The sequence below is a fragment of the Sabethes cyaneus genome, chromosome 3 (assembly GCF_943734655.1).
Source record: "Sabethes cyaneus chromosome 3, idSabCyanKW18_F2, whole genome shotgun sequence".
NCBI lineage: Eukaryota > Metazoa > Arthropoda > Insecta > Diptera > Culicidae > Sabethes > Sabethes cyaneus.
The window spans coordinates 42,903,562-42,918,381 of record NC_071355.1 but is presented as its reverse complement, the minus strand read 5'-3'; the positions used below and the strand labels follow the sequence as shown (position 1 = coordinate 42,918,381).

General features: G+C 42.5%; 1 long non-coding RNA gene across 1 annotated transcript in view; it reads right to left on the bottom strand.

Annotated features, from left to right (window-relative positions):
* Nucleotides 1-1,106, bottom strand: part of LOC128743199 (uncharacterized) — a 73,119-nt gene extending 72,013 nt beyond the window's left edge. The window contains exon 1 of the long non-coding RNA XR_008412289.1: nt 672-1,106. This is a non-coding gene — a long non-coding RNA (uncharacterized LOC128743199). The remainder of the gene's footprint in view (nt 1-671) is intronic.
* Between the last annotated feature and the right edge of the window lie 13,714 nt (nt 1,107-14,820).

Below are 14,820 nucleotides of genomic sequence, written 5' to 3'. Positions count from 1 at the left end.
GCGGTCACCCCAGGAGGCGTGAGTGAGTGTATGTGTGCTGGGAGTGTTCACATGTGCGACCTGATGAGCTTTAGTGTTTTTTTTTGCTTTTTCCACTGGGGAGGAAAACAAATTTTCCTCTCGCATCTCTTCCTTAAAGTTTTGTCTCAAACGTGCAAAATGCGAAGCAATTTAATACCCATCGTGGATTGGCAATTCGTCATCTTAAAGCAGTGCGTGACTTTGCTGAATGAATGTTCGTGTTTTATGGCATGTTTATCAAATAACGGTAACTTGTAATCATCTTCGGTCTCAAGTCGCCAGTGAACACTGTGCGAACGTCACGTAAACTTTACTCAGCACTTGCTAGCGCGCACAAACACACACACATACTCACTCACACTTGCAAACAAGTCGACGCTTGTCGTCGGTTCCATCGCGTTGCACTTTTCTTTCGTTTTCTCTGCAGGCCAGAGCAATATAGCAACCAGATATGATGCTTTACTTTACTCTGGTATCAGCGACTGCAGGCTGGCACACGAATAAAAGTGTGGGTTGAGAAAGCGAGACAGGAACTGACAATTTTCTATGAAGAGAATTTTCCAACGAACATTTTCCGGAACAAATGAATTTGTCAAACGACAAGGGGATTAAGCCGTTTAATAGAAAAATGAAACACCGTTCGTACTTACTATTTTTAGGTGAGAATCACTTGAATTCCACTTTTATTTACACACGCGCACACTATTATATGCCTTCACTTGATGAAAGCGTAAACGATGCACCGCCGTTTTACACTGCCGATTTTTAAAAATAATAATTTACATACTAGTGTCCTCGCAAAACGAATCAAAAACCGCAGTCTCCGGATTTAACTTGACCGAATTAATTCTACACTTAATTTTGCTCGTTTTTGCACTGTACAAAAAAATCTGCTGACACTTAAGACAGTAATCAGTCAATCAAAAACTATCATCCGACTTGTTTTTCACACCAGAATAACCGAAAGCAACTGATTTATTACTGCTTGGTCTGAAATTGTGCGCTAACTCTACAGTAACTGAACTACCGTCTACAACACGTCCACTTTGCAGAGCAGATCTTCCAACACTCAGCGCTCGGTTTCAATCCTGCTTTGCATCAGGTCTCAGCCTCAGCCAGTCAGTCAGTCAGTCAGTCAGCCAGTCAAGTCAGTGGTTTGGTTTGCAAACGGTAGAATTCGCGGCGGCGATCTCGCTATGACTGTGTGCTATGAGCTTCCATCCCCAACCCAATCCAACCCAACCCAACCTAGCTCAGCCCAACGTTTTGCATATCCTACACAGCTGTAATAAAGCTTGTAGTAATGTGATGTGATGGAAACGAAACTATAATGCAATGCGCACCGACCGACGGCGACGCTACAAACACATGCTCGCCGTCGGTCGGCATCGGTAGCAGCAAAACAGAGTCAGTCAGCCACAGCCAGCCAACAACAACGGTGTGTGTTGTGATTGGTTCGGAAGGGGAAATCAACCGGTGATTTTATGCTCGTCTCACCTCACGACGTGTCGCGTCGTGATATCATCAACCAAAATCAACCGGTCATTTTCGCGCACACTCACTCATACACACACAAGCAAACATGCAGCCAACACTGACTGACTGAGAAGTAAAGTCACGTAGCACGGATGCGTCGCGACGCTTCGCAGAATCCACGGCTTACTGTGCCGCATAAAGGTAGGATTTGCAATAGGTTATAGATGCGCACTGGTTTTGCTTGCTGTAAGCTGTTCTGTTGGTTCACTTGACTGAATCAGTAGCATTCTTCACATAAAAAACTTATCGGGAGGGTTTATAATATGTAGATAAATCGAAAGAGAGTTTATTTTCATCTGCTACTAGCTGACCCGACAAACTTCGTATTGCCACAAAATAACCTATGTTGTACATAAATCATGAATCTCGGATGATCTTTGTCACAATCTCTAGTTTTGCAAGTTTCTGAGGAGTTCAACCTTAGATGATTCATTTTGGCAGTTACGTAACTATGAAAGCATCCCAGGTAACCAATAAGCATCACCAATGCTATTCAAATGTAGGCCAATAAGCATTTAAGTCGCCTTAAATGCTACTTAAATGCTCTTTTGGCAAAATATACAGCTACTTTATTTATTAGTCTTTATTAGGAATCCGGATATGGGTCTTGCCATCATCCATAGGATATTTAAACAAATCACTAAAATACAAACGTATAACATAAATTGCATAAAATGCACTCTTAACTTATTTTTAATTGATTGTCTACATTCTAAAATTGAAACAACGTTTAGTACATCGTTTGCCATGGACATCATGCGGCGAACTGGTTCGTTCATGCTGTAGTTCGTATTTCTCGTGGGTAACTGGAATTGGCGAACTCTCCTCAAATTTCTATTTCCTTCGTTAAACGTTACCTGACTCAGAAGGTATGGCGAGTAGAACCGGTCCGTTAAGAGGTCCTTCAGGAACAGAACATCGTTCATTTTTCGTCTATAATCCAGCGAGTTTAGATTTATTAATCTACAGAGATCTAAATATGGTGCTAAACCATCACGCCAACCCAAGTTCCGAAGTGCGAACTTAACAAATTTCTTTTGAACACGTTCCAACCGCTGTTTATGGATATTATACTGAGGTGTCCAGACAATTCCTGCGAATTCCACACTTGATCGTATCAGAGCTGTGTACAGTGTCACAATTGTATACGGATCGTCAAAATCTTTTGCAAAACGTTTTACTAAACCGAACATCGAGAAGGCTTTCGAAATCACTCCATCGATATGTGCGTTAAAAGATAGTTTCTTGTCCATAATCACTCCCAGGTCGCGTACTGTGTCCGATCGTTGTAAGTCAAAATCTCCTATGCGGTAGTGATGTATGACATTAGATAGCTTGTGTGAAAAAGTCAAAACGCTACATTTCGCTACATTACATTGTTGACCATCAAACCACATCTGTCGCAAAATGTCTTGAAGTTGTCCAAATCAGCCTGCAGCTTGCAGCAGTCAATATTGTTTTTCACCGGGTAGAACATTTTCACGTCATCAGCGTACACTAATAAGAACGCATCATTGATGTATTCAGGTAAATCGTTCATTAAAACAATAAAGAACAAGGGCCCAAGATGGCTCCCTTGTGGAACTCCAGAATTTACATCGAAGGTTTCTGAGCAAGACTTATTAAGCTTTACGAATTGTTTCCTATTTGACAGGTATGTATAAATCCAGTTCAACATATTTCCAGAGATTCCACTTTTGTTCAAACAAGCGAGCAAAACTTTGATACTGACAACGTCAAAAGCCTTCGACATGTCGATATATATCGTATCGACTTGATAACCATTTGCCATCCAGATCTTGGTTCTTGACACAAATTCTGCGAGGTTAGTCACAATTGATCTTTTCTTTAAGAAACCGTGTTGATGATCTTTAATCTTTGATTCCAACCATAGATAAAGGCGGTCGTAGACGAGGGATTCAAATAATTTTGGAATGGCTGATAAAATGGCTATTCCGCGATAGTTTTCTATGTTCAATTTACTGCCCTTTTTGTGAATAGGAACAATATGCGAAATTTTACAACAGCCGGGGAAATATCCGTGGTGCAGGGATTTATTGAATAAAATATGCAGGGGGTATATTAATCCTGATTTCCAAATTTTCAGTAGTTTATTCGGAATTCCGTCAGGGCCCGAACCTTTCTGTGCGTCAAGTTTATCGATTTTGTTACTGATTTCTCCCAGTGACAATTCTGATAGTTCGAAATTGTTTGGAAGAATTGGTAGATGTTCGAAGTGGTCTAAGTTCTCGTTTCGGTAAACATTTTTAAAATAAGTAGCGAAAAGATCCGTCGCTTTGCTGACTATCGCTCGACTTTTTCCCTTGATAAGTAACATTAACAGGCGTCCCCTTATCATTTCTTTTCTGATTAACGTAGCTCCAAAACTTTTTAGGATTACTTTTCAAATTCACTTGCACATTGTTAAGATGCTTAAGACGAAGCGCACGGTGCCTAGCTTTAAACATGTTATGTAAACTATTGTATTCCCTCTTGAGATTTGGGTTTGGATCCTTTGTTAATCGGTTGTGCATTGATTTTTTCTCGCGTATCATTTTAATTAAATCCGAGTCGAACCATTCAGGATAACGTTCTCCTTTAGTTCCTACTAAAGGTAATCTAGGACAGTTTCCCACTATAACCTGATATACTGCATAGTAAAACTTTATAGTATTATACTCAACAACGTTCGATACGTCTGTAGTCAACCATCCATTTGGTAACAGTTGCTCAGAACGGAAAAAATGGTGCATCTGCTCGATACAACAACGTGCAGTATAAAACGCCAGATACGCTGATTTGCTGCTTATGTTAATGCTTATTAGTTACCAGGAATGGGTAGTTTAATATACAAATTTGCAATTTTTCCTCACAGTAAGGTAGAAAACAACTCCCCTGTCGCGATTGGCGTAGCTAGGAAATTTCCCTGGAGGGGGCCTAGGGGGTGCCTTTCAAAAAAATTTTGATAATGATCTTGTTACTCTGGCTGACACCGATAGCACAAGGTTTTGTACGGAAATACCAGGCGGGCTTGATGAGGATCCGCGCAATTATCAGAAACACAACCTGTCCGCGGGAGTACAACCTGTCCGCGCATCACATCTTTATTAATTTCAAAGCAACATACGATACAGTCGATCGAGGCCAGCTATGGCAGATAATGCACGAACACGGTTTTCCGAATAAACTGACGTAACTGAGCAGAGCTACATTGGAGAGAGTGTTATGTTTCGTGTGCTTCTCGGAGATACTTATGCATCTCGAGTTACTTTGAGACGCGGCGAAAGTTGGTACAAGGTGACGGCTTATTTTGCATGCTATTCAACATCACACGTGAAGGGGTGATCCAACGAAATCGGAATCTAGGACGAGTGTTCTAAACATAAACGACGAAAACAGTTCTCGTTAACATCTGCACCAGCATCAGGAACAGGGAGGCTCAACGTGCAAGATGGCTCGACCAGGTCGCAAGTGATTTGCGACTTCTGTGACTGGGAAATTTGCGACGAGTGGCCCAAGATGTAGTTGAATGGAGACGAACGCTTGAAACAGCATGAAAAAGAAAATACCTACACAGCGGGAACATATACACTGAGTTTTTTCCCGGTTTCCAATTCCAATGAGGAAAATTTCTGGAGGGGGCCTGCAGAATTCTGCAGAATTCTAGCTACGCCAATGCTGTCGCCTCATTGCATAGCCAGAAAGCGGGTAGTAATATTCGGCGAAATGTTGTACAATCATTTCATTTTGCGAAAAACCTTAAGTGGAATGTACTATTTCACGGAAAACTTTTTGTGGAAAGGCACCATTTCGCGATCCTCTCCTTACTCGCTGTCGCTCGTTCCAGGAAACCCAGGTAGACCTAGGAAAACAAATAAACCTGGGAGTTGCCTCCCCCAGTGGGCGGCGCTTCCGACGGCGGGTCACCGACAACACTCGCGGCCGTCTCGTTCTGAATGATCTAGTGTTACTATAGATAGTTTTTGTGGTCTTTCTATTGACTAATGTTTTATGGAAGAGTCTCGAATTTCTCGAGTTCGATTAGTTTTCGAGTTTCGCAAAAACATCTGTTTTATTTGTATGAGAGTCCATATCCCCCTACCACAGGGGTGAGAGGTCTCGAACTATCATAAAATAAATTCAAGACTCCAAAATCTCTCACATGCCAAATTTGGTTCCATTTTCTTGATTAGTTTTCGAGTTATGAGGAAATTTGTATTTCGTTTGTATAGGAGCTTGGATTGTCGAGCCATCTAGCACGTTGGGCCCCTCTATTCCTGGTGCCGGTAAGGTTCTTGAAGAGAACGGATTTCACTGCACAGTCGTCCGGCATCCTTGGGATGTGGCCGGCCCACCGGAGTCTCCCAACTTTCGCCAGGTGTACGATGGGAATCTCTCCAAGTAGTACCTGTAACTCGTGAATCATACGCCTTCGCCGCCACTCTCCGTTTTCCGCTAGTACTCCGCCAGAAATAGTCCGCAACACCTTTCGTTGAAATACGGCTAGTGCACGTATGTCCTCCGTAAGCAAAATTACTTTCTCATGTCCGTAGATGATTAGTGTTTTATACATCGTCAGCTTTGTGCAGCGGCGCATGCTCCCAGATCGAAGTATCCTGCGGAGGGAAAAGTAGGTTCGATTTCCAGCTTGAATGCATCGTTGGATCTCATTACTCGTATTATTGTCGGCGTTGACTATAAATCCCAAATATACGAACTCATCAACCAATTCCAGCTCATTACCATCAATAGTCACTGTCCGTGGGAGGCAAACTTTGCTTGCTCTGTAGCCTCTTCCTACTATATATTTGGTTTTCGACGCATTGATTTGTAACCCTATCCTCCTAGCCTCCGATTTTAATCTGGCATAGATTGCCTCCACCGTCCCAAGGTTTCTAGTAATGATGTCAAGGTCGTCTGCGAAGGCTAAGAGTTGGCTACTCTTGCTGAAGATCGGTCCTCTCGTTTCGATGCCCGCTCGCCGGATCACGCGATATTGAACAGCATACAGGACAGCCCAACCCCTTGCCGCAACCTTCTGCGCGATACGAAAGGACTCGAGAGTGTCCCCGAAACGCGCCCGTAGCACATCACTCGCTCCAGAGTATCTTTGATCAGCCGCGTCAGTTTGTCCGGAAAACCGTACTCGTGCATTATCCGCCATAGCTGTTCTCGTTCAACTGTATCGTATGTTGCCCAGAAATCCACGAAAATATGATGCGTGGGAACTTTTCTAGAGGATTTGTCGGAGAGTAAAAATTTGATCCGTAGTAGCACGAGCCCCCATAAAGCCCACCTGATACTGCCTTACGAATTCTCTTGCTATTGGGGATAGACGACGCAACAAAATCTGGGAGAGTACCTTGTAGGCGGCGTTGGCCAACGTAATGCCGCGGTAATTACAGCAATCTAGCCGGTCGCCCTTTTTATGGATGGAACAGACTATACACCTTCCATCCACTCCTCCGGTACTTTTTTCTCCTCCCAAATCCTAGGAATTATCCAATGAAGTGCCGCTGTTAGTGGTTCTTGGCCATTTTTGTAGAGCTCTGCCGGGAGTCGGTCCTTCCCGGCGGCTCTATTATTCTTCAGCTAACGGATTTCTCGCCGGATCTCTTGGAGATCGGGAGTCGGCAAGGTTCAATTGCAACTTCCAATTCAGGTTCAGTTTGAAATCCGATTTTTAGTTTAATTTTGAACCAAATTTGAGCAAAACGTCAAGTTCGAATTCAAAGCCAAATACTAATCTAACGTTTAATCTAAAGTTAAATTTTAAGTTTGACTTCAAATCCAATTTAAATGACACGGGTGGGTCCAGATTGGAGTAAGACACTGCACTATGGAGTTGTTAAGTTAATCGACCGGAATTTTTACGATAAATAATTTAACTACGTAGAAAAGATCCGCTACCCTACGATTACTTGGAAATTTTCTGTCCAAAACTTGCTTTTGAAAGGCCCCATCTTCTCTTTAGGGCTGGGCAAGCCAGTGGAAATAATCCCCAAATGTTCAGTTAATAATTTAATAACTCGGTATTTTTGCGTAAATAGAACAAAATAGAAATAGAACGTCCAAGTTCAAATAAAATTTTAGTTTTAATTTCCATTCCAGTAGCCCCTGCCTTAGCCCTAACCTTAGCCCTAGCCCTAGCCCTAGCTCTAGCCCCAGCCCTAGCCCTAGCCCTAGCCCTAGCCCTAGCCCTAGCCCTAGCCCTAGCCCTAGCCCTAGCCCTAGCCCTAGCCCTAGCCCTAGCCCTAGCCCTAGCCCTAGCCCTAGCCCTAGCCCTAGCCCTAGCCCTAGCCCTAGCCCTAGCCCTAGCCCTAGCCCTAGCCCTAGCCCTAGCCCTAGCCCTAGCCCTAGCCCTAGCCCTAGCCCTAGCCCTAGCCCTAGCCCTAGCCCTAGCCCTAGCCCTAGCCCTAGCCCTAGCCCTAGCCCTAGCCCTAGCCCTAGCCCTAGCCCTAGCCCTAGCCCTAGCCCTAGCCCTAGCCCTAGCCCTAGCCCTAGCCCTAGCCCTAGCCCTAGCCCTAGCCCTAGCCCTAGCCCTAGCCCTAGCCCTAGCCCTAGCCCTAGCCCTAGCCCTAGCCCTAGCCCTAGCCCTAGCCCTAGCCCTAGCCCTAGCCCTAGCCCTAGCCCTAGCCCTAGCCCTAGCCCTAGCCCTAGCCCTAGCCCTAGCCCTAGCCCTAGCCCTAGCCCTAGCCCTAGCCCTAGCCCTAGCCCTAGCCCTAGCCCTAGCCCTAGCCCTAGCCCTAGCCCTAGCCCTAGCCCTAGCCCTAGCCCTAGCCCTAGCCCTAGCCCTAGCCCTAGCCCTAGCCCTAGCCCTAGCCCTAGCCCTAGCCCTAGCCCTAGCCCTAGCCCTAGCCCTAGCCCTAGCCCTAGCCCTAGCCCTAGCCCTAGCCCTAGCCCTAGCCCTAGCCCTAGCCCTAGCCCTAGCCCTAGCCCTAGCCCTAGCCCTAGCCCTAGCCCTAGCCCTAGCCCTAGCCCTAGCCCTAGCCCTAGCCCTAGCCCTAGCCCTAGCCCTACCGATGGTAGTCTTGAAATTAAAATCGATAAGGGGAATCATGACGAAAATGGTGATTTGATAAAATCCAATATGGCGACCAAATCCAAGATGGCCACCAAAAATTTTTTTACTCCATTTGAAAGCCCTGTTCTTCTTTACAGAATCGGACCATTTGTTAGTTGCTTCATGGAAAGTTTATGAAATATCACATGATATAGATCTCAAGTTTTGCTCAAAACTCAAATTTTTAGGCCCCTTGGCGAACGAGGGGTCCAGTATTTCGAGGTATCAAAAGTGTTTATTTTCATTTTTTTATAATCTTCAACCAATTAAGCGCAAAAGTTCCAATATTTGAAGACCTCGTGTCAGTAGTGGCCCCGTTTCAGCGGGAATTACAGCGCTCCCCAGAATAACGCGGTTTCGAATAAGAACGTTTCCAATAAGGACGGTCTCGAGTGATTCCATTAACGCGGTCGAACGTCCTTATTGGTGTCTACGTAGCATATGGGAACTGATTTAATTGGTTCCAACGTGGAATAACTCGTGATCTTGACCGTACAGAAGGTTCGTGTCTTCGACAGAGTTGTTCAGTACATCAACTGGTTTTCATTGGATTATATTATTGTGGAATTGTCTCACTGCGTGGCGCTAGCGAACATGTAATACTCTTATACAGGCTCTACCTTGCGCTGCTGACTATCTAGAAAGTTGTGGTCTTCGGGAAGGTTGCGCAGAACAAGATGGTATGGAAAATAATGCAGAATTGACTCAACGTATATTACAGTATATTACATATTCACTACCCGCACCTAGTGAATCGGTTCTGCGCTATTTTTCATGCCATCTTGAAGGTAGTAGTAAATTGAGCAACCTTCCCGAAGACCACAACTTTCTAGATAGTCAGCAGCGCAAGATACAGCCTATACAAACATATTACATATACGCTAGCGCCACGTAGTGAGGCAATTCCGAAATACCAAAATCCAACGAAAAGCCCTCGATCTGCTGAACAACTTTGTCGAAGACAACGTTCTATACGGTCAAGATCAAGAGTTATTCCATGTTGGAACCAATTAAGTCAATTCCCATATGCTACGTACACTCCATTAACACGGTTTCGATTAACGTGGTCCCTATTAGCGTCCTTATTGGGGGGATTACTGTACTCACTACAAAAAAACAACCACTACGTGTGCATGGAAGAAGTCGGTCGGACTCCGTCCAATACAAACGATCATTTTGCTTACGTCGGACCGACTCCGTGTGACAAACTATTCCTATGAGCAGCCGATTTTGAGACAAAAGAGAAACGAAAAAAATCATCATCTAATGCTTCCAGTCAGTTTGCAGTTTAGGGGAATTGTGTATAATGTGCCCCCCCCCAAGAATAAATGGGTATATCTCTGTTATGCTTCCCTACGAGTATATGTTGGTATTTAAACTGACAACCAGGCTTGCCATTTCCTCACTGATTGTGCAAAAAGTGCAACTTTTTTCATTCAACACAATGAGCAGAACTGGTGCCACAAATGAGAAATACATCCACGCAATGAGAAACAGACCAAAAATAAAGAGAAATATAAACAAACTTTAGATTCTCATTGTGCGAAAAATGAGAAACTTTCGAAATCGCTCGTACTGCAGCAGGTAACGGCACGGGAATTACATTGTTGACATATCTATCATCCACCATCATTATGTGCAACATTTTTTGCACTGTTGCCGCTGTGAGAAGTTTAAACAGTTTTTTGTGCCATATCATGGGCTGCCAAAAAGTGTAATAACACTTTGTTGCTCAGTTTATTCCTCAATGAGAAGAACAATGAGCAGGTTGCTGAGCAATCGCGATCAGTAAAAAAGAGAAAAGTTCAAACAAAACGGAGCAACATTAATCGCGACTGAGTAAAGTGTGTATTTTTCTCATCTCTTTTTTTATTCTGAAGAGGAATCATCCCTGAAGGCCATATAATCTTAACTGTATACTTTTTCAATCAAATAATCTGCCAATTTAGTAGAGATTATTAGTCAAAATAGGGGCCGAACGGATTTCGTGTTTCATTTCTCGGTTATTGAATACAAAAAATGCATGCACCAGTTTATGCGAATAAACAGACTGTTTATTCTCATAGCTGGGCGTAAAGCCCATGAAAAGCCGGTTACTATGCTATATAATTATACGGGGAGTTAGGTCAACTATGCAGAGTAGCTCTATCTCAATTTACTGGAATATTTTCGAACAAACAAATGTTGTTTGAGCATTGGGCATGTATATTACATAGTTAAGAATGCGTAGGACTGAAAAAGTACATTTTGGTCATTTTGGCCTTTACGTCAACTATGAGTGCATGGGCAGAACAGTCAAGCAACTACGCTCGGTGCTTTGTTTGTACTACCAGCTCCATCCAGGAGCGAAGTTGGATATCGAAGACCGAGTGCAACTTGGCCTCATCGTTTCGAGCCTTGGGCCGGGAGATAAGAGCAAACGGCCAAACGGTGCAGAGTACCTGGCCAAAACAGACATTTCTATCTGGAAGTATCAGTCGAGGTCGGCAACCAATCACCCAGAAGAAACAGCTGAAAGTGTCGGTGAAAAACTTTTTTCCGCCGAAAAGCTACTTCGTGGTCATAATGGATGACGAGACCTACTTGACGCTGGACTGCGACGATTGGCAAGGGAGCGGGTACTTTACGCCCCCCACCAAAAAGCTTAGCGATGAGGTCGAATATATCTTCCACGCCTAGTTCCCGGAGAAGGTCCTTCTGTGGCTGACGATTAGCGAGAATGGAATATCCAATTCGTTGTTCTTTCCTTCGGAGCTTGCGATGAACGACGAGATACACTGTACGAAAGTTACCGCCTGTCGATAGTTGCCGCCTTTGTCAAGAAGTATCACGCGAAGGAGGATGTGGTCTGTCGGCCGGATGTGGTCTCTGCCCATTATACCAACCGATTTTGGAGGAGATGAACCGATTGAAGATAAACGTCGTACCAAGACCAAGACTAACCTTTGTAACCTACTGAGTGGGCGACATCCCTCCAAATCTGTCACTTTGCGTCGAGGACGGTGGGGTCACTCACACCGGAAAGCTCTCTCTGGTATAGCTAAACAGATTTGAGCAAGCTGTCAACTAGAAAAGCGATATTCCTTCAAGTCTGTCGCATTGCGTCCGAGACGGACCGTTGAGCAGTTAGAAGGCTTACAAGACCGTCAATTCTCCCACAATACCCTAGCTGCGACCGTTTGAAGATTTTTGGGCAAATTTCAAACGGACGATCTACTCTAATCATTTCGTGACCAAAACGAAGAAGCAGTTGATCGCTAAGGTCACGAAAGAGCAGGAAGGGCGTCGTAGCATTTTTATGGAAGGCTTAATAAACGTAGGATTTAAGGAAAATTTGTTTCATTGGATTATTATTTGTATTTTTTTACCGCCATCCGAAATAAGTCCATTTTTTCAATATAAGCTTTAAGTGCACCTTTACGACTTCGTAGACGACGCGACACTGACATAGGGAAAAGTTACATTAGGACGATGACGGAAACGTGCATCAGACTGAAGGTTGTGGCCAGTAAAGTTGAATTTGTCATCAATAAGGCCATTGCAAATCATATTAAAAGTTTTTGTCACCCCCCCTGCCCTGGAAATTGGCTTGAAAAATCGGGGGGCAAAAAAATAATTTGTAGGCTACGAGTTAAATTTTTTTTATAAAATCAATGTCTGTGGGCTCTACAGCCTGAAAAGCTTGAAAAATGAGTATATGAGTTGAGTTAACGCTTCTAGCATGAAATAGAAATGGAAATTCAAACAGCGGAATTTCCGAAAATCGGCCAAAAAAATTTTCTTTCGTTTTTGTCTTTTTTTGGTAGATTTTTGCAGGGAAATTAATAACGTATATATTAAAAGCAAGAATAGATTTGGCTTTCTCATTTTACTCTCATTACTCATTAATACTGTCACAGCCACAATAGAGGATTCCTGGAAATAATTTAAATTATTTCTTAACATAGAAATATTTCAAACGATTTTCTTGTCAGTATTGACATTTGTAAAATATCCCAGATATATCACAAAAATCAAATCGGCCAGGCCAACTGTGAGGTATTGCCGCAAAGACGATTCTGTGAAATGAATCTTGTGTGAATAATTTATTCATACATAAATACATTTCTGAATCAACAGGGGAGGAAGAAACGGGGACGTCTCGTACCAACCGTTTCTGTTCAATTGTTATTGTTTAGTTTTAATGCTCGTTGGGAGTATTCAACTAGTAAAGATTAAATAATACTCCGGACCCTCGGGGATGAACTTATGGCATTTCGACCAAAAGCCAGGCTGCGATAGGCCAAGGTTATAGCGCCTTAGTTCGCTCTCTGAAAAGAGACAAAACAAACGAGCAAGCAAACAAACCAATTCTTATTTCAAGTTACTAAAATTTATAACATTAAGTAATATACGAATATAATAAAATTAAAAACCAGATAAATGTAAAAGAAATTAATTCTACAATAATTTCAAATCGCCCAGGTGTGAATGGGTATAATGATAAAATAAAGAACAATCTCACCGGCATTTTCTATGTGTTTTCTTCTGTTCCAATGAGCAACGAAACAATATAGCAAATAGTACATGCTTTGGCTCTTCCAAAAGCGTCTAATTTTTGAACTCTTTACAATCCAGAATTGCCTTTTTCCGACGGTAATGAAAAACATGCAGACTTCTTCCTTGCTACCCTTCGACACATGACTAGGAATCTCACACACAGCACGACATATTATATTTCTGTATATTCTAACCCCAGAATGACTGGTTAGAAGGCAGGTCCATCTTAAATTCAACATTTTATTGATAATTTCATCTTTGTACCCACAAAAACCGAACACTGATGCAACTAGCACAAGTTTCCGAAATCCTTAGGCTTCGTTTTGCCAATCAAACGGGCACGAACTTGGTCACCATCGTCATTCCCATCATGGAGATGTTTTTCGTTTGTGAGCAAGTATTATTTTCGTGAATGGAACCGAATATTTCAGCACTAAAACCGTTCTTCATAATTTCAATCTCAAAACTATACATAATTCGTATTCATGTCCACGATTAGTTTAGGTTTTGATCACTAATTTTCAATCGTTTTTAATAGAAGAATATGTCAAAAATGTGGACGCGAAAAAATTTTTACATCCGTTTACGGCCGTAGCTTACTTCGATCTCAAGAATAGATTTGGCTTTCACGTTTAAACTTAAAATAAAAATGCCTAAAATACAAATTTTGTTTTCTCGATTAAAAAATTCTCTTTGTTTTTTTTTAGCACCCCCCCCCCCCCTACAGTAGCCCAACACCGGAGGGACAAAAACTTTTTAAAATATTTGTAATGGCCTAATTGGAAAACAAAATACATGAGAGAAAGATGCTCCAAGTAAAAATGCATTCTCTCCCCATTATAGGTTCAAGAGCTGCTGCCAGCGGATAAATTTAAGCAGCTTGAATTTCGCAGGAATACAAGCAAAAGTGTAGCCAAACTCTCAATTTATGAAAAATATTGTTGTTGCTGTTGTTGTTTTTCATACGTGTTAGACCGTGACCGTCGCTCGCGGTGATCTAGAGTGCTATGCGTGAAGTGCAGAATTCGTGCAGTTTTCAGCTACTACTTTAACACCTAAAATGATACGTTTGAAATTAAATTGCAACGAAACTAGAAGCGATTTCACACCACAGAACTAGACTAGAGCTGCAATACTACAATACTAGAGCTGCAAAGTGGTAGATAAAAGCAATCAACTTTTTCACACTTTTTCAGAAGAAATACACCTAGAGAAGCACTTATTTCAATGCCTTTTGCTTCAGAAACAATACTAAATTTTATGAAGCAGAAGGTTTAAGAGCAATTTTCAGTACAGAAACTTTATAAAATATTTGAAATGGCCTAATTAAAACTTAAGTAATCAGATCAGATAGGAAGAGTTTGTACTCGTTTAGTTTCGTTATTCTGATTTCTCTAGCTTTGCAGTAAAACACTGCAGAGTGAGATTAAGCGAATGAGTATAGAAGAAGCCAAGATGGAGATTATTTTAACGTGCCTGTCACTATCGTGAAGCAAAATTGTCTCGTAATTATCGTCGAACTGTTGGTCTGGTTTACCACTCAAGTTCATCAATTAACATCTGTAGGGGTCTCCTGTGTTGTTTAGTGTTGCACTGAACCTAACTTTTATCGCCAAAGCACCATCCTTTAGCTACTACAAATTAATTCGAACCTCTGATAA